Source organism: Gasterosteus aculeatus, chromosome 5 (assembly GCF_964276395.1).
Source record: "Gasterosteus aculeatus chromosome 5, fGasAcu3.hap1.1, whole genome shotgun sequence".
In the NCBI taxonomy this organism is placed as follows: Eukaryota; Metazoa; Chordata; class Actinopteri; order Perciformes; family Gasterosteidae; genus Gasterosteus; species Gasterosteus aculeatus.
The window spans coordinates 903,094-924,718 of record NC_135692.1 but is presented as its reverse complement, the minus strand read 5'-3'; the positions used below and the strand labels follow the sequence as shown (position 1 = coordinate 924,718).

The following is a 21,625-nucleotide window of genomic DNA, read 5'->3' as shown; positions in this document are numbered from 1 at the left end:
CTGTGAAGACCTTCTGGGTGACTCTTGTTGCAGCATCCCTTCAAGTGTGGTCCACACCTCTTCCCTGTCTGTCTTGGGCATGCATTTCAAGTCTTTGAAACAAGGATCTAAAACTGTAGCAATCTGGAGCCATGCATTGTTAAGCTTTTCTTGACGGGAAGCTAGATCCTCCTTGAACTTGGTCTTGAATCTCACCACAAATGCAGGGTCCTCATCACAGGCTTCCATCTTCAGACGCAAGTGGCAGAGAGAAGGTAGTACCACAGAACAGGAGACATAGGCCTCTCCACCCAGGAGCTCAGTTACATACCTACGCACACAAACACACACATGCACACTGAGACAGTGTATTATTAGAACAGTGGTTATCAACATATTATTAATAATGATAATAATTATTTATTATTATCATCCATCCATCCATTGTCAAACCGCTTATCCCGCACACAGGGTCGCGGGGGGGCTGGAGTCCATCCCAGCCAACTTCGGGCGATAGACAGGGTACACCCTGGATTGGTCGCCAGCCAATCGCAGGGCTACACAGAGACACACAACCATTCACTCTCACATTCACACATCTACGGGAAATTTAGAGTCCCCAATCAACCTGATCCCCAGAGCACGTCTTTGGACTGTGGGAGGAAGCCGGAGAACCCGGAGAGAACCCACGCAGACACGGGGAGAACATGCAGACTCCACACAGAACACCGTGCCGCCCTATTATTATCATCATTATTATTATTATTATCATCATTATTATTATTATTATTATCATCATTATTTTTTACATACATACATGTTATTGATATTTGACTTTAATTCATTCATTCAATTCATTCCAGAAAATAATCAAAGCAATGTTATTTGATAAGTTACAGACTGATTTACCTGCATGGCTCTAGAAGGGTCTCCAGCCTCTGCAGTTTATCCCACTCTGCTGCGGTCGGCAAAACGAGTTTTTAAGCTCTGACATGAAATGACCGACAACTTTGCGAGCCTTGGCCAAAGAATTTACAAAGCCGCTGTCAGCAAGACTCACTGTGACACTTCTCTGCACCATGTGAGCGACACAGTTAATGTGTTCATAGCGTGTAAGTCTAATTGCGGCAACTATGTTGCGCGCACTGTCAGTCCCAATGGTTGTCGTCTTGCCCTCGATGTCCCACTTACGTGCAACAGACAGGAACTGTTCTTTACAAGCCTCCGCAAAATGACGCTCCTCAGTTTTTAATATAGTCAGCGCAAAAGACTTCAGTTCCCACGTGTCACTGATGAAATGTGCAGTTACTCCGAGGTAATTGTTGTTACTCACTGATGTCCAATGGTCTCCTGTCAGGGCGATATGATTTACTTGAGCCAAGACCGCTTTCCTTTTTTCTTTTTCGTTTTCATAGAGCTCGTGGATTTTCGTCATAACTGTGGCTCTTGACGATGGCTTATAGGATGAGTCTTGAGACGCCACTTGCAAAACATCAAGGAAACCTGAGTCTTCTACAATGCTAATGGGTCGACAATCCTTTGCGATCCATTTTGCTATTGTGTTGGTCAAATTATCTGAGGTTGATTTTGTTAATGGCCTCCGAACATTCAGCGTGGACTGGCGCAAACGACTTGCTGAGCCTGACGGCCCAGCAAACACATGTTTGGCGTTGACATGGTACCTCAAGCTTGAACGGCTCCGGTGAAATTGAAACTCCTTGTTACAAATCTTGCAAATAACCGTGTACTTGTTAACTGTACCATCATCATTCTTTTTATATTTGAATCCGTCCATAGGCCCACTTTGCTCACCTTGCTCCATCTCGCCTCTAGCTCCCAACGGCACGGCACCTCCCTAGTGAGTGTCTATTGTGATGAGTACTGATGTATCCCTGCAGGTAGCAGTAATGTGTTCTATAAGAGGAAGTGCATTCCCTAGAGGAAGAGGTACTTTCCTGACCTGATAATTTGTCCCACTGCGCATACGTGAATAGTGTTAGAAAAATTGACGTAATTAACAACAAACAACTAATCAACGCCGTTAACGCGCTATTATTGACAGCCCTAATTCATATATATATATATATAGATCATATATTTGTTTGTTTCAATCTTTTGACTGGTACTCTAGTACATTACATTACAGGTCATTTAGCAGACACTTATATCCAAAGCGACTTACATTACACTTTAAACCCATGGCTTTTTCACATTTTTGCCCGGGGAGCAATTAGGGGTAAGGTGTCTTGCTCAGGGAAACTTCGACATGGGGCAGCCTGAAATCAAACCACCAACCTTGTGCTTCCCAGCACACCTTCTCTAACCCCTGCGCCACGACGACCCATGACGTGTGTGTGTGTAGTACACACACACACACACACACACACACACAGCAGCTCTGTTGAGACTTTTTGATTTTACAGCCTCCTTAAGAGTCTGCAACACCTCATTTAAGTAAGAATAACCACTGAAGATAAGATAGTAAATACAGCACATTTATAGAACATACAAAATAGAAGAACATATCCATCTAAAGCAAAAAGAATAAGAGGTGAGAGAGTGTTGTTTATTTGTTGCTCAGTCTGCTGGATTGTTTTGAGGGGCTTCTAGTGTTAAAGCAACTGTTTCTTTATATGTAATGTGTGTATATATATATATATATATATACATATATACATGTGTATATACATCCAGTTGTGGAAAAGAATGTTGTTCTTTTTTTGTTTTAGATTATTATGTAAGAGGTGTATTATAATTACAGATGGAGGGCCCGACAGCGAGCGTCTGGTGGCCGGGTTTACCGCGGAGCCCGGCCGGGCACAGCCCGAAGGAGTGACGGTGGCAGCCCAAGACTCTACTCCCCATGGGCTCACCACCTGTGGAGGAAACCAATGGGGTCGGGTGCGCTGCTACAAGGGTGGCAGTGACAGTGGGGGGTCTAGACGGAAACCGACCTGGGCGGCAGATGCTGGCTCTGGGGACGTGGAACGTAACCTCTCTGGGGGGGAAGGAGCCGGAGCTTGTGCGGGAGGTGTAGCGTTATCAGTTGGATCTGGTGGGGCTTACCTCTACGCACAGCCTCGGCTCTGGAACCACACTCCTGGATAGGGGATGGACTCTATTCTCTGGAGTCCATCCCCTATCCTGGACTCTACTCCGGGGTGGCCCATGGTGTGAGGCGCCAGGCGGGTGTGGGGATACTCATAAGTCCCCGGCTGAGTGCTGCTACATTGGAGTTTACCCCGGTGGACAAAAGGGTCGCCTCCCTACGCCTTCGGGGGGTGGGGGGGAAAACTCTGACTGTTGTCTGTGCATATGCACCAAACAGCAGCACAGAGTATTCAGCCTTTTTGGAGACCCTGAATGGAGTCCTGCATGGGGCTCCAGTAGGGGACTCCATAGTCCTACTGGGAGACTTCAATGCGCACGTTGGCGACGATGGAGATAACTGGAGAGGCGTGATTGGGAGGAATGGCCTCACTGATCTGAACCCGAGCGTGTTTTTTTTTACTAGACTTCCGTGCCAGTCACGGATTGTCCATAACAAACACCATGTTCGAACATAAGGATGTTCATAAGTGTACGTGGTACCAGAGCACCCTAGGCCAAAGATCAATGATCGATTCTGTAATCGTATCGTCTGATCTGAGGCCGCATGTTCTCGGGTAAAGAGAGGGGCAGAGCTGTCAGCTGATCACCATCTGGTTGTGAACTGGGTCAGGGGATGGGGGAAGACCCGGGACAGACCCGGTAAACCCAAGCGTGTGGTGAGGGTGAACTGGGAAGTCTGGAGGAGGCCCCGGTCCAAAAGATTTTCAACTCACACCTCCGGCGGAGCTTCTCTCACATTCCTGTGGAGGTAGGGGACATTGAACCAGAGTGGTGTATGTTCAAAACCTCCATTGCTGACGTGGCAGTGAGTTGTGGCCTCAAGGTCTTAGGTGCATCAAGGGGCGGTAACCCTTGAACCCTGTGGTGGACACCGGTGGTCAGGGAAGCCGTCCGACTGAAGAAAGAGGCCTGCCGGGTTATGATATCCGGTGGGACTCCGGAGGCAGTTGCAGTGTGCCGACAGGCTCGAAGGGCAGCAGCCGCTGTCGTGATGGAGGCAAAGCAGCGAGTATGGGAGGAGTTCGGGGTAACTATGGAGAAGGACTTTCGGTCTGCACCAAAGTGCTTCTGGAAGACCCTCCGGCACCTCAGGAGGGGGAAACAGGGAACCATCCAAGGTGTGTACAGTAAGGATGGGACCCTGTTGACCGCGACTGAGGAGGTTATCGAGGGGGGGAAGGAACACTTTGAGGAACTCCTGAATCCTGGTAGAGGCGGAGCTGGAGGCGGAGGAGGGATCATCGTCAATTGGCCTAGTGGAGGTCACTGAGGTAGTCAAACAACTCCGCAGTGGCAAAGCCCCGGGGATTGATGGGATCCGTCCAGAGATGCTAAAAGCAATGGGTGTTGTCTTGGAAGACACGCCTCTTCAACACTGCGTGGAAGTCTGGGACAGTGCCAAAAGAGTGGCAGACCGGGATGGTGGTACCCCTCTTCAAAGACCAGAGAGTGTGTGCCAATTACAGGGGTATCTCACTACTCAGCATCACACTACTCAGCCTCAGGAGGGTTTGGCCGATAGTCGAACCAAGGATTGAAGAGGAACAATGCGGTTTTCGTCCTGGTCGTGGAACAACAAACCAGCTCTTCACTCTTTCCAGGATCATAGAGGGGGCTTGGGAGTATGCTCATCCAGACTACATTTTGTGGACTTGGAGAAGGCGTATGACCGGGTCCCCCGAGAGAAACTGTGGGAGGTGCTGCGGGAGTACGGGGTGAGGGGGTCCGTGCTTGTGGCCATCCAATCCTTATACGCCCAAAGCGAGAACTGTGTTCGGGTGCTCGGCAGTACGTCGGAGGTGTTTCCGGTGGGGGTTGGCCTTCGCCAGGGCTGCGCCTTGTCACCAATCTTGTTTGTGGTTTTCATGGACAGGATATCGTGGCGTAGTCGGGGGGAGGAGGGTCTACAGTTCGGGGGGCTGCGGATCTCATCGCTGCTTTTTGCAGATGATGTGGTCCTGATGGCATCTTCCGTCTGTGACCTCCAACTCTCACTGGAGTGTTTCGCAGTCGAGTGTGAAGCGGTCGGGATGAGGATTAGCACCTCTAAATCTGAGGCCATGGTTCTCAGCAGGAAACCGATGGATTGCCTGCTCCAGGTAGGGAATGTGTCCTTACCCCAAGTGAAGGAGTTCAAGTACCTCGGGGACTTGTTCACGAGTGAGGGGAAGATGGAGTGTGAGTTTGGCCGGAGAATCGGAGCAGCGGGGGCGGTATTGCACTCGCTTTACCGCACTGTTGTGACGAAAAGAGAGCTGAGCCGGAAGGCAAAGCTCTCGATCTACCGGTCAATCTTCGTTCCTACCCTCACCTATGGTCATGAAGGATGGGTCATGACCGAAAGAACTAGGTCACGGGTACAAGCGGCCGAAATGGGTTTCCTCAGGAGAGTGGCTGGCGTCCCCCTTAGGGATAGGGTGAAAAGCTCAGCCATTCGTGAGGAGCTCGGAGTAGAGCCGCTGCTCCTTTGCGTCGAAAGGAGCCAGTTGAGGTGGTTTGGGCATCTGGTGAGGATGCCCCCTGGGCAAACGCTATGTCTGATTGTCACAAAATTTTCTGTGGACACTTATCGGGTCTGGGTTTAATCAAGACTTTACCTCCTAGGGAGACTGCGCTCTGCTGCTGCAGTACCGACAGTGGCCGGTGGCGCCGTTTCACCACAAGTGGGAAAAGTCCACAATAGCCGTAGAAAATCCTAGACATCATAGAATATCATAAAGATTATAGAGAATTAAAGAAAATGAGGAACGCTTCACGAATTTGCGTGTCATCCTTGCGCAGGGGCCATGCTAATCTTCTCTGTATCGTTCCAATTTTAGTATATGTGCTATTGAAATAACACAACAGACCGTCGGTGCTGAGGGGTATTTAAAGGCTTGTGACATGGACGAATCCACCATCACGGTGTCTCCTCTGTGGAGCACCTGGGGGAGTCAGAAACCATGTTTCTGTGTCTCTGTCTAGGCCCAGAACACAACTACTAAGAGGTCTGGCTCCTGTGCAGTGAACCCCGACCATTCCACCGGCTCCAGAACCTGATCCGGCCCGCTTCAGGTCCCGTCTACTCTGCTGAGGAGCTCAAGAGGATGCTGGGAAATCTAGTCAGCCACCGCCGATGTCACGGGATTGGTGAGCTGCAGACAAAGAGGACAAAAGAATCCCCCCACAGCACCGCCTACATTCCTCCCAGACGACCTTTGACTCCCCCAATGAGCCATGGGAGGACACACAGGGAAAAGGGGGAGGGGGCGCGTACACAGTCAAATCACAACCATGAACATCCAGAGATTCTTTGCTCCCAAAAACGTTTACCTGTCACAGAACAAAAACCCTCCGAAATGGGGGAAAATAAGGAAGAAATCTGTTAGAGAAGAACAAGACCTTCAACGGACAACAGGTCATATCCAAACAAACTCAAACACACAGCCATAGGCTGATGGGGAACAGGAGAGAAGTAAAAAGAAATGCGAGATAAAAGAAATAAATTAACTTTAATCGTAGAGGATGGAAGGGAATATTTTTGTCCGATTCCAGAAGCACGCAAATCTGTTATTTTAACCTCAGGATGAACAAATAAAAAAAATACGTTGATAAATGGGTTTATTAATGGATAAAATGCCACTATTAGGGTGAAACTACAAACGAACACCAGTACACAGAATATCTGTCGGTGCAATTAGGGATCCAAAGATCCCTAAAAACCAAAAACAGGTTTACCAACAAGACAACAAGTTTTATCAAAGAATTGTTAACCTGTTTCATCAAAATGAATGAAAAAGTTTAACTCAACAAGCTGTTACTACAATTTTGGTTTGACTATTAATTGGTTACACAAGTGCTAAAGGAACTTAATGAAGTAACTCCTCAATCTGTCTAAGAGAACAAGAATTGGTGACGTACACTGAAACGTTTCTACAGGGAGACTCAAGGTCAGATAAGAGATGCACAGGCAATCTTTAAAACAAAGAGGAGAGAAGACTAAACAAATCTTTGTTGAAACATTGAAGGGTTTTGAGAAACTGACGTATTACTGAACGTTGGACAGATGTGGAGGGTTGCTCTACGAGTGTGGCGGCCAACAAGGCAACCCAAAATGTTATTTCTCCTCTTTTGGAGTAACTCAAGCAAATTCAGTGTTAAATGGAATGAATCCTGAGTGCAAATATTTATCTGTGATATAATTGGATTATGGGGCGGCACGGTGGCGTGGTGGTTAGCACTGTCGCCTCACAGCAAGAAGGTCCTGGGTTCGATTCCGCCCAGTGGCCTTTCTGTGTGGAGTCTGCATGTTCTCCCCGTGTCTGCGTGGGTTCTCTCCGGGTTCTCCGGCTTCCTCCCACAGTCCAAAGACATGCTCTGGGGATCAGGTTAATTGGGGACTCTAAATTGCCCATAGTGGTGTGAATGTGAATGTGAGTGGTTGTGTGTCTCTGTGTTGCCCTGCGATTGGCTGGCGACCAATCCAGGGTGTACCCTGTCTATCGCCCGAAGTTGGCTGGGATGGACTCCAGCCCCCCCGCGACCCTGTGTGCAGGATAAGCGGTTTGACAATGGATGGATGGATGGATAATTGGATTATGCACTTTACTCAAATACAAGGGCATAAAGATTGTATATTCGGTTTGGTCTTTAATTTAGAAGAATAAGCTCGTAACTCTTGGAATGTAAAAAACGACAACAACATTTTCACACAAACAAGCGGATTATAGAGAAAATGTTATGACATCAACTAACAGATCTATAAAAAAACATAATTGGTATTACAACTACTAATTGAAATATATATAATATATATATATATATATATATATATATATATATATATATATATATATATATATATATCCAGTTGTGGAAAAGAATGTTGTTCTTTTTTTGTTTAGATTATTATGTAAGAGGTGTACTATAATATTATCTTTGCTTCTTTTTTTAATAGAAGATACAAATATTGACTAATGGCATTTCATTTGATGAAACTTAATTTTAGTATGTACGAATTTAAACAATAAATTGATTTGCATTCAAACAAAAACAATAGTTACAGTTACCTAATTCCTTTTATTAAACTGAACATGGGTTTAGTTGGAATTTCTTAATGAATTTGAGTTAACTCTACTCAAAACAGTTGAGCAGAAATTATAAATAAAAGTAGGCTGAAATTAGTTGAATTTACTTTAAAAATATGTCTGGATTTGGATACATTGATTCCGTGCATTTACTCACCTAAAAAAATGTAAGTAAATTCAACACCTTGTTTTCAGTGTATGTGCGCAGCAGAGACAGACAGAGGATGAAAGCTGCTGCTGCTGCATCCACCACCTCCACCTCCAGCAGCAGCGCAGCCGCTGCATCGGCCGCAAGCCAGAGAGCCACGAGTGCATCACAGTACGTGTTCCTGAAGAAGTGCTGTTGGTAACGTTGTCTCATTGTTGATGTCCTTGCGTGTCATCCATTGTGTGTCATAATAGGCCTCTTGGTCCAGCGCTTGTGGCGTTTGTCTCCATCTGCTGTGATGAGATGCAGGCCCAGGTGAAGAAGCTGGTGGCCCCTAAGCCTGCATCTACAGGTCAGTCCAGCCTCAGTTATTTACTGACGTTCCACTTCATCTACCCTCCTGTGTTCCTGGTTTATCTTCTGTCATCATGTGTTTGCATTCCCCCGCTTTTTTTATTTGACTTTAAAACGTTGCTTGATCAGAGGACGAAAGCAGATTGGTACGTTTTGGGTGAAAGATGAACAGTGAAAAACGTCCCCTGTTGTCCTTTTACAGGGAACACACGTCTCTGGTTTTAGTCATTCAGCGCAGTTCAGTGTGTTGTGTTCGTAGTGACTCTGACACGTGTCTTTTAAACACTTAAAACCCAGTTAACTAACTGATGACTCTGTGGGCAACAGCGCCCCCACGTGGGGAAACCAAGCAACTGCTTATGACCGGTCAGCCTGATGACGTGTGCTGCAGAACTCTGTTCAGAAAGGGTTGAATTAAAGAAACGCTGCTGCCTAACCGGCCCAAACATCACCACTAACATCAAGAAGAAGAGCCTTCCTGAACCAAGCGCAGCTCATCTGTTATTCGGCCAACACAGAATGAAGAACCAACGTGTCTGATAAGAATCACACTTTAGACATTTTGTCTTACCAAGAGACCGTAGCGGTTTATCGGCTAAGCTGACGTTTAGAGCAACACGAGCCTTCGGAGTCTTTTCTCCTCCATATTCCGGTGAACGGAGCTGCTAAAACGAGAGGTTTCTACAAAGAGGTCTGGTGGAGAGGACAGAGACGCTCAGTGCACGTTCCTTCTTCTCAGACCATGGAGGGATGAGGACACACGTGTTTATTGTTTGGAGGACAGGCATGTTTATTATTCAGAAGATAGACGTGTTCATTGAGGTTGGACAGGTTTAATCAAGACTTTACCTCCTAGGGAGACGGCGCTCTGCTGCTGCAGTACCGACAGTGGCCGCGGTGGCGCCGTTTCACCACAAGTGGGAAAAGTCCGTAATCGCCGTAGAAAATCCTAGACATCATAGAATATCATAGAGATTATAGAGAATTAAAGAAAATGAGGAACGCTTCACGAATTTGCGTGTCATCCTTGCGCAGGGGCCATGCTAATCTTCTCTGTATCGTTCCAATTTTAGTATATGTGCTATCGAAATAACACAACAGACCCTCGGTGCTGAGGGGTATTTAAAGGCTTGTGACCTGGACGAATCCACCATCACGGTGTCTCCTCTGTGGAGCACCTGGGGGAGTCAGAAACCATGTTTCTGTGTCTCTGTCTAGGCCCAGAACACAACTACTAAGAGGTCTGGCTCCTGTGCAGTGAACCCCGACCATTCCACCGGCTCCAGAACCTGATCCGGCCCGCTTCAGGTCCCGTCTACTCTGCTGAGGAGCTCAAGAGGATGCTGGGAAATCTAGTCAGCCACCGCCGATGTCACGGGATTGGTGAGCTGCAGACAAAGAATCCCCTCACGGCTCCGCCTACATTCCTCCCAGACGACCTTCGACCTTTGGAGGCGCATAGAGAGTGACGGGGGGAGGGAGGCGCATAGAGAGTGACGGGGGAGGAAGCTTAGACGGAAGGGGGAGCAGCAGCAGCATGACGGAGGTGGTATGAGGAGAGTCCTCACGCTGCTGCTGTTATTGTCCCCCTGACTTCACGTGAAGACGTCTCTCAATAACAATGAGACACATCCTCATCACAGCCTCATGAGGAGACCCGGGGTCAGAGAGAAGATGTGATGGATTTTTGGGGGATTCTTTATGAAAAACGTCTGTGTTCTCAATAATAAAACGTGTCTCTCTCTATATTCCGCCACAGCTGCTCAGATGAACAGACGCAGAGGAACATCTGCTCACCTTCTCCAGACCACACTGCTGTGAGTGTCGCTGTGAACAAACGCTGCTCTTCATGTTCACATGATGAGGGTTCTTCCTGCTTTTTGTTTTCCTAAAAACCAGAACACAGGTGCAGCTTCACAAAGGACCAGCAGGTGTCGCCCTACGACCGCTCCATGGAAAGACTTGGCGGGTTGATAATGTGAGAGGTCTAAAGCCTCGCGCAGTTGAGTAGGACCACTTTAGGCCCGCGTGTCCTGCGGCGGCAGCGGAGCCTCCACTCCTCCCTGGAGATCCTCTGGTTCACCGCGGCGTCCGTCAGTCCAACCATCCCGTGCTTCCCCTCCAGCTGGGACCGCTTAGCCTCTGCGAGACGGCGTGCATCTCCGGCGTCCACCTCAAAGATGCAGTTAGACAGCTGCCTCATGAAGGTGGGGTACAGCTCGTGGCTCTCGGTGTTGACACCTGATGCGAAGCGTCGCAACAGGTGTCAGATGTCCAGTCTCACGGCGAGATGCTCCCACTCCAGCGAAACAATCAAAACGTGTACGTCTACAATCACGGTGCTGATGCAGCACAACTGTCAACAGTGTCCTTTTCACACCTGAAACAAGACAGCTGTCTTTGACACGCCGTCCCTGTTGCAGCAGTCGCGGTCCACGTAGATCAGCTGGGGGGGAGGTACCCCGCGGAGTCGGTACCGCCTCATCAAGCCGGCGGCCATCCTGGAAAGGCCCCCGGCGCTCTCGGTGGAGGTGAGGACGCTCATGAGGACCTGCCCGTGCTCATTGCCGACGTTGGTAGCCCAGGCGGCCATGTCGGAGGAGATACCCGCGAGCTTCTTTGTCACCTGCAGAGAGATTCTGAGAGTTAATGTGAGAAACACACAGCAGCTGGAAGGAAAAGAAACTGACAGACTCCACTCGCCTTCTTGGTGGAGTCAGCAGCCAGACGGGGGATGGCAGAGGGGGCATCTGGGGCAGAGATGGAATCTGCCCCCTCGCCGAGCACAAGGCCAGGAATCGCTCACACTCGCCGAGGTACTGGATCGCTCTCCGCATCCAGGCGTCCGAGTGCTGCTCCCGCAGGGTGTTGTACAGCTGGTTGGCACTGTTGCCCAGAGTGCGGGACCTCAGCTGTATCACCACCCTCATGTCACAGGACAGCCTGCAGAACGCCAACATCATGTAGAGCCGAGTCTGCACCTCCAACGGGACGTTCAACACAGTCAAATGGTGAAGAAGGGGTCGGGGGATGCGGGAGGATGGTTGTAGACGGGCCGGGGTTGGGGGGGTGCCAACAGAGGTTGAGGTCACCGACGAGCCGAGGCCTCCACTGGCTGTCCCTGGTAGACGGCACCGGGCCGATCCACTGCTGCTGCTCCACAGTGAGAGCTGCCCTCCAGGACCGAGGCAGCAACTGGTGAGACGACAACACACACACAAATCTCCTGCGAGGCTTCCAGCAGCTCGTCCAGTAGAGCAGAGACACCAGCTCCTGGAGGAGGAGGTGCTGCTGAGGAGGAGGAGGAGGAGGTGGCGACGGCAGCAGCGGGTGGTGGCAGGAGCAAAAAAAAAGGCCTTTGCATCCGAGGCTTGAAGGTAAAGGAAATGTTTGAGTAACGTAAAAGGTTAAGATGAATTATTATTATTACTGTTAATGCTGAGAGACCAACAAAGATTGAGCTGCATTTACACACCACAAGAGAAAAGGAGGTGGTTTTAAAGAGAGAAAGTGAGGGTGAGATGATAACTAGTTAGCCATGCAGATGTTGTTGAGTCAGCCAGGCGCTGATGAAAGCACGGTGAAAAAGACGATGTTATTTGTAGAGGTGGGTTATTGATCCGAGATGATCATCAGACATCACAGCGTTCACGCAAAACTTACCAGTCATCTGCTTTCGTCCTCTGATCAAGAAACGTTTTAAAGTCAAATAAAAAAAGCGTCAACAATGAATATGAGTACTTCTGTTTGTGAAGTGTGGTAACGCTTTATATTAAGGTCCTTGTAATAACCATTAATCAATAGGTAATAAGGCACTTGTAAGTCCTTACAAGATGCTTATTAACATTTATAAGCTTATATGTGTTAATAATGGCATTATTTTACGGTTACCACGATTACGATTACCACCCACCCCATTGGACCCCTTCCAATTCGCCTACCGCAAGAACAGGAGGACGGAGGATGCCATCTCCACGGCATTACACTCCGCCCTTTCTCACCTGGACAATAACAACAGCTATGTGAGGATGCTGTTCATAGACTTCACTTCAGCTTTCAACACTGTCATCCCCTCCAAACTAATCACGAAACTCAGTCACCTGGGTATCAACACTTCCCTCTGTAACTGGATACTGGACTTCCTATCCAACAGACCCCAGTCTGTTAGGGTAGAGAACCACACCTCCTCAACCCTCATGGTGAACACCGGCGTGCCACAGGGCTGTGTGCTAAGTCCTCTCCTCTACTCCCTCTTCACCACGACTGCACACCTGTACACGGTTCTAATACCATTGTCAAGTTTGCAGACGACACAACGGTAATTGGCCTCATCAGTGACAACGATGAGTCGGCCTACAGAGGGGAGGTCCAGGACCTGGCGGTATGGTGCGCCGACAACAACCTGGCTCTCAACACCAAGAAGACCAAAGAGCTAATTGTGGACTTCAGGAAGAAAACTGGCACGAACATCCCCATCCATATCAACGGGACGGAGTTTGAGCGTGTCGCCAGCTTCAAGTTCCTGGGTTCCCACATCTCTGAGGACCTCTCTTGGACCCTCAACACCTCATCCCTGGTAAAGAAAGCACACCAGCGTCTCTTCTTCCTGAGGAGACTGAAGAAGGCCCATCTGTCTCCTCAGATGCTAGATAATTTCTACCACTGTACCATAGAGAGCATCCTTAGAGACTGCATCTCAGTATGGTATGGCAGCTGCTCTGTCGCGGACCGTAAATCACTGCAGAGGGTGGTGAAAACTGCCCAACGCATCACCGGTTCCTCACACCATTGAGGCTGTCCGGAGCAAGAGATGTCTGGAGGGCGCAGCTCTCACCCCAGCCACAGACTGTTTGCCCTCCTCCCCCCTGGGAGGCGCTACAGGGTGCTCCGCTCCTGGACCAGCAGGTTCAGGAACAGCTTCATCCCTGCGGCTGTCACTCTACTGAACTCTGCCCCCCCTGAACTCTGCCCCCCACCCCACCCCACACACATCTCCCTCAGTGACTGTACTCCCCCCTCCACCCTGGCTTGACTGCCACACACCCTCCTCCAGCCACTGAACATTTGCACTGTTATTGTATATCCATTTCTTACCGTTCATGTTGCATAACTATTTCTTACTGTACATATCTATTTATTCACTTATTACACTTTACATATGCATATACTCTGCACTTTTTGCTATTTTGCGCTCTGGTTGGATGTTAAACTGCATTTCGTTGCCTTAGTACTTGTACCCTGTGCAATGACAATAAAGTTGAATCTAATCTAATCTAAATCTTTAATAGCAGGCTATAACACATTTGATGCAGAAGATCTGTGGTTCGAGTCCCGCCTCAGGCAAGCTGCAATCTAAGCGTGTTAAATTACAGCACGACCAATGTTGGTGAACAAAAACACAGACTTAGAGAACAACATTTACAGTAAGGAATAACAAACAGAATTAAAAACAATAATAACCTAACCTACTCTAATTTCCTTTCTGATTATTGCTGCCTTAAGTTTCCTGTTGGAATCACATTTGTTTCTTGTCAGAGTGAAATATGAGGGCAGCACATTCCAGTATGCAACAGCTGTGTGCATGATGTTTTCTTAAGTGCATTGGTTCTGGCTACAGGAAGAGTAACGTGACCACTTAGTGCCTCTCCAACAGACTGAAACCAGTTAGCTATGAAATGATTCCCACTAAAAGTCTCGGTCACACATAGTGTCTAGTGTGAAGTCCTTCCTTGGTTACACACGTCGTCCAGCCTGGCGTCTATTTATTTATTTATTTACTTTGCAGGGTCAATGCAAACTAATCAACAGTTGCACTGTAGTGAGCCAGAGAGGCTCATTTCCATGTTTTTGAGGCAGCCTGAAGTAAAAAAAACATTAAAAATCTCAAAAGGAAATCAAATTCACATTCATAGACACACGGACACAACGTATACACAAAACCAACACGCAGCAAAAGAAGAGCGTTCGACATTAAACCAGAGCATGCGTCATCTACACACAGCGCTAACTGCGCCAGGCTTTAGACCGCTCACATTATCAACCCGCCGAGTCTTTCCTACCCACAAGTCATTGCAACGTGACGCGTAAAACCAGGTAACCAGTGAAGGCAAAAGGCAAAGAAAAAGGACGGCACACGTGTGTTCAGACTGTCATAATAACATGTGTACATTTAAAAGGTCGAGGTTTAAAGATGGGGAACAAAACACGTGAAATCAGACAGTATTTATTCATAAAACGATGAACTTTAATGTCATTTAAAATCAACTTTCATCTTTAGTGTATGTGTTTCACCTCTGCTCCAACTTTCAACAACTATTTAACAAATGTCCTTTTAATGATTTTACCCCGGTGTGGAGTAATGTTCTCCTATGGAATACATCAACGATAACTTATTGATACGTTGATTCCAGTAGTAGTTGTACTTTGTGTTTTCCTTCAGACCACAGCGCCTCTCACTCCATGGAGCGGTCGTAGGGCGACACCTGCTGGTCCTTTGTGAAGCTGCACCTGTGTTCTGGTTTTTAGGAAAACAAAAAGCAGGAAGAACCCTCATCATGTGAACATGAAGAGCAGCGTTTGTTCACAGCGACACTCACAGCAGTGTGGTCTGGAGAAGGTGAGCAGATGTTCCTCTGCGTCTGTTCATCTGAGCAGCTGTGGCGGAATATAGAGAGAGACACGTTTTATTATTGAGAACACAGACGTTTTTCATAAAGAATCCCCCAAAAATCCATCACATCTTCTCTCTGACCCCGGGTCTCCTCATGAGGCTGTGATGAGGATGTGTCTCATTGTTATTGAGAGACGTCTTCACGTGAAGTCAGGGGGACAATAACAGCAGCAGCGTGAGGACTCTCCTCATACCACCTCCGTCATGCTGCTGCTGCTCCCCCTTCCGTCTAAGCTTCCTCCCCCGTCACTCTCTATGCGCCTCCCTCCCCCCGTCACTCTCTATGCGCCTCCAAAGGTCGAAGGTCGTCTGGGAGGAATGTAGGCGGAGCCGTGAGGGGATTCTTTGTCTGCAGCTCACCAATCCCGTGACATCGGCGGTGGCTGACTAGATTTCCCAGCATCCTCTTGAGCTCCTCAGCAGAGTAGACGGGACCTGAAGCGGGCCGGATCAGGTTCTGGAGCCGGTGGAATGGTCGGGGTTCACTGCACAGGAGCCAGAACTCTTAGTAGTTGTGTTCTGGGCCTAGACAGAGACACAGAAACATGGTTTCTGACTCCCCCAGGTGCTCCACAGAGGAGACACCGTGATGGTGGATTCGTCCAGGTCACAAGCCTTTAAATACCCCTCAGCACCGAGGGTCTGTTGTGTTATTTCGATAGCACATATACTAAAATTGGAACGATACAGAGAAGATTAGCATGGCCCCTGCGCAAGGATGACACGCAAATTCGTGAAGCGTTCCTCATTTTCTTTAATTCTCTATAATCTCTATGATATTCTATGATGTCTAGGATTTTCTACGGCTATTACGGACTTTTCCCACTTGTGGTGAAACGGCGCCACCGCGGCCACTGTCGGTACTGCAGCAGCAGAGCGCCGTCTCCCTAGGAGGTAAAGTCTTGATTAAACCTGTCCAACCTCAATGAACACGTCTATCTTCTGAATAATAAACATGCCTGTCCTCCAAACAATAAACACGTGTGTCCTCATCCCTCCATGGTCTGAGAAGAAGGAACGTGCACTGAGCGTCTCTGTCCTCTCCACCAGACCTCTTTGTAGAAACCTCTCGTTTTAGCAGCTCCGTTCACCGGAATATGGAGGAGAAAAGACTCCGAAGGCTCGTGTTGCTCTAAACGTCAGCTTAGCCGATAAACCGCTACGGTCTCTTGGTAAGACAAAATGTCTAAAGTGTGATTCTTATCAGACACGTTGGTTCTTCATTCTGTGTTGGCCGAATAACAGATGAGCTGCGCTTGGTTCAGGAAGGCTCTTCTTCTTGATGTTAGTGGTGATGTTTGGGCCGGTTAGGCAGCAGCGTTTCTTTAATTCAACCCTTTCTGAACAGAGTTCTGCAGCACACGTCATCAGGCTGACCGGTCATAAGCAGTTGCTTGGTTTCCCCACGTGGGGGCGCTGTTGCCCACAGAGTCATCAGTTAGTTAACTGGGTTTTAAGTGTTTAAAAGACACGTGTCAGAGTCACTACGAACACAACACACTGAACTGCGCTGAATGACTAAAACCAGAGACGTGTGTTCCCTGTAAAAGGACAACAGGGGACGTTTATCACTGTTCATCTTTCACCCAAAACGTACCAATCTGCTTTCGTCCTCTGATCAAGCAACGTTTTAAAGTCAAATAAAAAAAGCGGGGGAATGCAAACACATGATGACAGAAGATAAACCAGGAACACAGGAGGGTAGATGAAGTGGAACGTCAGTAAATAACTGAGGCTGGACTGACCTGTAGATGCAGGCTTAGGGGCCACCAGCTTCTTCACCTGGGCCTGCATCTCATCACAGCAGATGGAGACAAACGCCACAAGCGCTGGACCAAGAGGCCTATTATGACACACAATGGATGACACGCAAGGACATCAACAATGAGACAACGTTACCAACAGCACTTCTTCAGGAACACGTACTGTGATGCACTCGTGGCTCTCTGGCTTGCGGCCGATGCAGCGGCTGCGCTGCTGCTGGAGGTGGAGGTGGTGGATGCAGCAGCAGCAGCTTTCATCCTCTGTCTGTCTCTGCTGCGCACATACACTGAAAACAAGGTGTTGAATTTACTTACATTTTTTTAGGTGAGTAAATGCACGGAATCAATGTATCCAAATCCAGACATATTTTTAAAGTAAATTCAACTAATTTCAGCCTACTTTTATTTATAATTTCTGCTCAACTGTTTTGAGTAGAGTTAACTCAAATTCATTAAGAAATTCCAACTAAACCCATGTTCAGTTTAATAAAAGGAATTAGGTAACTGTAACTATTGTTTTTGTTTGAATGCAAATCAATTTATTGTTTAAATTCGTACATACTAAAATTAAGTTTCATCAAATGAAATGCCATTAGTCAATATTTGTATCTTCTATTAAAAAAAGAAGCAAAGATAATATTATAGTACACCTCTTACATAATAATCTAAACAAAAAAAGAACAACATTCTTTTCCACAACTGGATATATATATATATATATATATATATATATATATATATATATATATATATATATTATATATATATTTCAATTAGTAGTTGTAATACCAATTATGTTTTTTTATAGATCTGTTAGTTGATGTCATAACATTTTCTCTATAATCCGCTTGTTTGTGTGAAAATGTTGTTGTCGTTTTTTACATTCCAAGAGTTACGAGCTTATTCTTCTAAATTAAAGACCAAACCGAATATACAATCTTTATGCCCTTGTATTTGAGTAAAGTGCATAATCCAATTATCCATCCATCCATCCATTGTCAAACCGCTTATCCTGCACACAGGGTCGCGGGGGGGCTGGAGTCCATCCCAGCCAACTTCGGGCGATAGACAGGGTACACCCTGGATTGGTCGCCAGCCAATCGCAGGGCAACACAGAGACACACAACCACTCACATTCACATTCACACCACTATGGGCAATTTAGAGTCCCCAATTAACCTGATCCCCAGAGCATGTCTTTGGACTGTGGGAGGAAGCCGGAGAACCCGGAGAGAACCCACGCAGACACGGGGAGAACATGCAGACTCCACACAGAAAGGCCACTGGGCGGAATCGAACCCAGGACCTTCTTGCTGTGAGGCGACAGTGCTAACCACCACGCCACCGTGCCGCCCCATAATCCAATTATATCACAGATAAATATTTGCACTCAGGATTCATTCCATTTAACACTGAATTTGCTTGAGTTACTCCAAAAGAGGAGAAATAACATTTTGGGTTGCCTTGTTGGCCGCCACACTCGTAGAGCAACCCTCCACATCTGTCCAACGTTCAGTAATACGTCAGTTTCTCAAAACCCTTCAATGTTTCAACAAAGATTTGTTTAGTCTTCTCTCCTCTTTGTTTTAAAGATTGCCTGTGCATCTCTTATCTGACCTTGAGTCTCCCTGTAGAAACGTTTCAGTGTACGTCACCAATTCTTGTTCTCTTAGACAGATTGAGGAGTTACTTCATTAAGTTCCTTTAGCACTTGTGTAACCAATTAATAGTCAAACCAAAATTGTAGTAACAGCTTGTTGAGTTAAACTTTTTCATTCATTTTGATGAAACAGGTTAACAATTCTTTGATAAAACTTGTTGTCTTGTTGGTAAACCTGTTTTTGGTTTTTAGGGATCTTTGGATCCCTAATTGCACCGACAGATATTCTGTGTACTGGTGTTCGTTTGTAGTTTCACCCTAATAGTGGCATTTTATCCATTAATAAACCCATTTATCAACGTATTTTTTTTATTTGTTCATCCTGAGGTTAAAATAACAGATTTGCGTGCTTCTGGAATCGGACAAAAATATTCCCTTCCATCCTCTACGATTAAAGTTAATTTATTTCTTTTATCTCGCATTTCTTTTTACTTCTCTCCTGTTCCCCATCAGCCTATGGCTGTGTGTTTGAGTTTGTTTGGATATGACCTGTTGTCCGTTGAAGGTCTTGTTCTTCTCTAACAGATTTCTTCCTTATTTTCCCCCATTTCGGAGGGTTTTTGTTCTGTGACAGGTAAACGTTTTTGGGAGCAAAGAATCTCTGGATGTTCATGGTTGTGATTTGACTGTGTACGCGCCCCCTCCCCCTTTTCCCTGTGTGTCCTCCCATGGCTCATTGGGGGAGTCAAAGGTCGTCTGGGAGGAATGTAGGCGGTGCTGTGGGGGGATTCTTTTGTCCTCTTTGTCTGCAGCTCACCAATCCCGTGACATCGGCGGTGGCTGACTAGATTTCCCAGCATCCTCTTGAGCTCCTCAGCAGAGTAGACGGGACCTGAAGCGGGCCGGATCAGGTTCTGGAGCCGGTGGAATGGTCGGGGTTCACTGCACAGGAGCCAGACCTCTTAGTAGTTGTGTTCTGGGCCTAGACAGAGACACAGAAACATGGTTTCTGACTCCCCCAGGTGCTCCACAGAGGAGACACCGTGATGGTGGATTCGTCCATGTCACAAGCCTTTAAATACCCCTCAGCACCGACGGTCTGTTGTGTTATTTCGATAGCACATATACTAAAATTGGAACGATACAGAGAAGATTAGCATGGCCCCTGCGCAAGGATGACACGCAAATTCGTGAAGCGTTCCTCATTTTCTTTAATTCTCTATAATCTTTATGATATTCTATGATGTCTAGGATTTTCTACGGCTATTGTGGACTTTTCCCACTTGTGGTGAAACGGCGCCACCGGCCACTGTCGGTACTGCAGCAGCAGAGCGCAGTCTCCCTAGGAGGTAAAGTCTTGATTAAACCCAGACCCGATAAGTGTCCACAGAAAATTTTGTGACAATCAGACATAGCGTTTGCCCAGGGGGCATCCTCACCAGATGCCCAAACCACCTCAACTGGCTCCTTTCGACGCAAAGGAGCAGCGGCTCTACTCCGAGCTCCTCACGAATGGCTGAGCTTTTCACCCTATCCCTAAGGGGGACGCCAGCCACTCTCCTGAGGAAACCCATTTCGGCCGCTTGTACCCGTGACCTAGTTCTTTCGGTCATGACCCATCCTTCATGACCATAGGTGAGGGTAGGAACGAAGATTGACCGGTAGATCGAGAGCTTTGCCTTCCGGCTCAGCTCTCTTTTCGTCACAACAGTGCGGTAAAGCGAGTGCAATACCGCCCCCGCTGCTCCGATTCTCCGGCCAAACTCACACTCCATCTTCCCCTCACTCGTGAACAAGTCCCCGAGGTACTTGAACTCCTTCACTTGGGGTAAGGACACATTCCCTACCTGGAGCAGGCAATCCATCGGTTTCCTGCTGAGAACCATGGCCTCAGATTTAGAGGTGCTAATCCTCATCCCGACCGCTTCACACTCGACTGCGAAACACTCCAGTGAGAGTTGGAGGTCACAGACGGAAGATGCCATCAGGACCACATCATCTGCAAAAAGCAGCGATGAGATCCGGAGCCCCCCGAACTGTAGACCCTCCTCCCCCCGACTACGCCACGATATCCTGTCCATGAAAACCACAAACAAGATTGGTGACAAGGCGCAGCCCTGGCGAAGGCCAACCCCCACCGGAAACACCTCCGACGTACTGCCGAGCACCCGAACACAGTTCTCGCTTTGGGCGTATAAGGATTGGATGGCCACAAGCACGGACCCCCTCACCCCGTACTCCCGCAGCACCTCCCACAGTTTCTCTCGGGGGACCCGGTCATACGCCTTCTCCAAGTCCACAAAATGTAGTCTGGATGAGCATACTCCCAAGCCCCCTCTATGATCCTGGAAAGAGTGAAGAGCTGGTTTGTTGTTCCACGACCAGGACGAAAACCGCATTGTTCCTCTTCAATCCTTGGTTCGACTATCGGCCAAACCCTCCTGAGGCTGAGTAGTGTGATGCTGAGTAGTGAGATACCCCTGTAATTGGCACACACTCTCTGGTCTTTGAAGAGGGGTACCACCATCCCGGTCTGCCACTCTTTTGGCACTGTCCCAGACTTCCACGCAGTGTTGAAGAGGCGTGTCTTCCAAGACAACACCCATTGCTTTTAGCATCTCTGGACGGATCCCATCAATCCCCGGGGCTTTGCCACTGCGGAGTTGTTTGACTACCTCAGTGACCTCCACTAGGCCAATTGACGATGATCCCTCCTCCGCCTCCAGCTCCGCCTCTACCAGGATTCAGGAGTTCCTCAAAGTGTTCCTTCCCCCCCTCGATAACCTCCTCAGTCGCGGTCAACAGGGTCCCATCCTTACTGTACACACCTTGGATGGTTCCCTGTTTCCCCCTCCTGAGGTGCCGGAGGGTCTTCCAGAAGCACTTTGGTGCAGACCGAAAGTCCTTCTCCATAGTTACCCCGAACTCCTCCCA

The 21,625-nt window shown here is 47.8% G+C and overlaps 3 long non-coding RNA genes and 4 other non-coding genes across 8 annotated transcripts; 4 read left to right on the top strand and 3 right to left on the bottom strand.

Annotated features, from left to right (window-relative positions):
* Window positions 1–5,826: 5,826 nt before the first annotated feature.
* LOC120819889 (U6 spliceosomal RNA) lies at window positions 5,827–5,932 on the bottom strand. Its single transcript, XR_005712335.2, has one exon. It is a non-coding gene; the product is annotated as a U6 spliceosomal RNA (small nuclear RNA).
* A 118-nt stretch (window positions 5,933–6,050) lies between these two features.
* Window positions 6,051–8,797, top strand: LOC144407982 (uncharacterized). Its single transcript, XR_013467719.1, has 3 exons — window positions 6,051–6,219; window positions 8,352–8,475; window positions 8,559–8,797. It is a non-coding gene; the product is annotated as an uncharacterized LOC144407982 (long non-coding RNA).
* An 851-nt stretch (window positions 8,798–9,648) lies between these two features.
* LOC144408086 (U6 spliceosomal RNA) lies at window positions 9,649–9,754 on the bottom strand. The gene has a single exon (XR_013467836.1). It is a non-coding gene; the product is annotated as a U6 spliceosomal RNA (small nuclear RNA).
* Window positions 9,755–10,119: 365 nt separating this feature from the next.
* On the top strand, window positions 10,120–12,395 carry LOC144382981 (uncharacterized). 2 transcript variants are annotated; one of them, XR_013467718.1, is made up of 4 exons: window positions 10,120–10,320; window positions 10,418–10,475; window positions 10,558–10,980; window positions 11,085–12,395. It is a non-coding gene; the product is annotated as an uncharacterized LOC144382981 (long non-coding RNA). The 2 variants fall into 2 exon arrangements; XR_013467717.1 differs by having other exon boundaries at window positions 10,150–10,320; window positions 11,082–12,395.
* A 2,470-nt stretch (window positions 12,396–14,865) lies between these two features.
* LOC120819311 (uncharacterized) lies at window positions 14,866–19,708 on the bottom strand. Its single transcript, XR_013467716.1, has 4 exons — window positions 19,509–19,708; window positions 17,255–17,378; window positions 17,074–17,171; window positions 14,866–15,853 (listed from the first exon to the last, which is right to left on the bottom strand). It is a non-coding gene; the product is annotated as an uncharacterized LOC120819311 (long non-coding RNA).
* On the top strand, window positions 15,976–16,081 carry LOC120819891 (U6 spliceosomal RNA). The gene has a single exon (XR_005712337.1). It is a non-coding gene; the product is annotated as a U6 spliceosomal RNA (small nuclear RNA).
* Window positions 19,709–19,795: 87 nt separating the features above from the next.
* Window positions 19,796–19,901, top strand: LOC144408085 (U6 spliceosomal RNA). The gene has a single exon (XR_013467835.1). It is a non-coding gene; the product is annotated as a U6 spliceosomal RNA (small nuclear RNA).
* The last annotated feature ends 1,724 nt before the right edge of the window (window positions 19,902–21,625 follow it).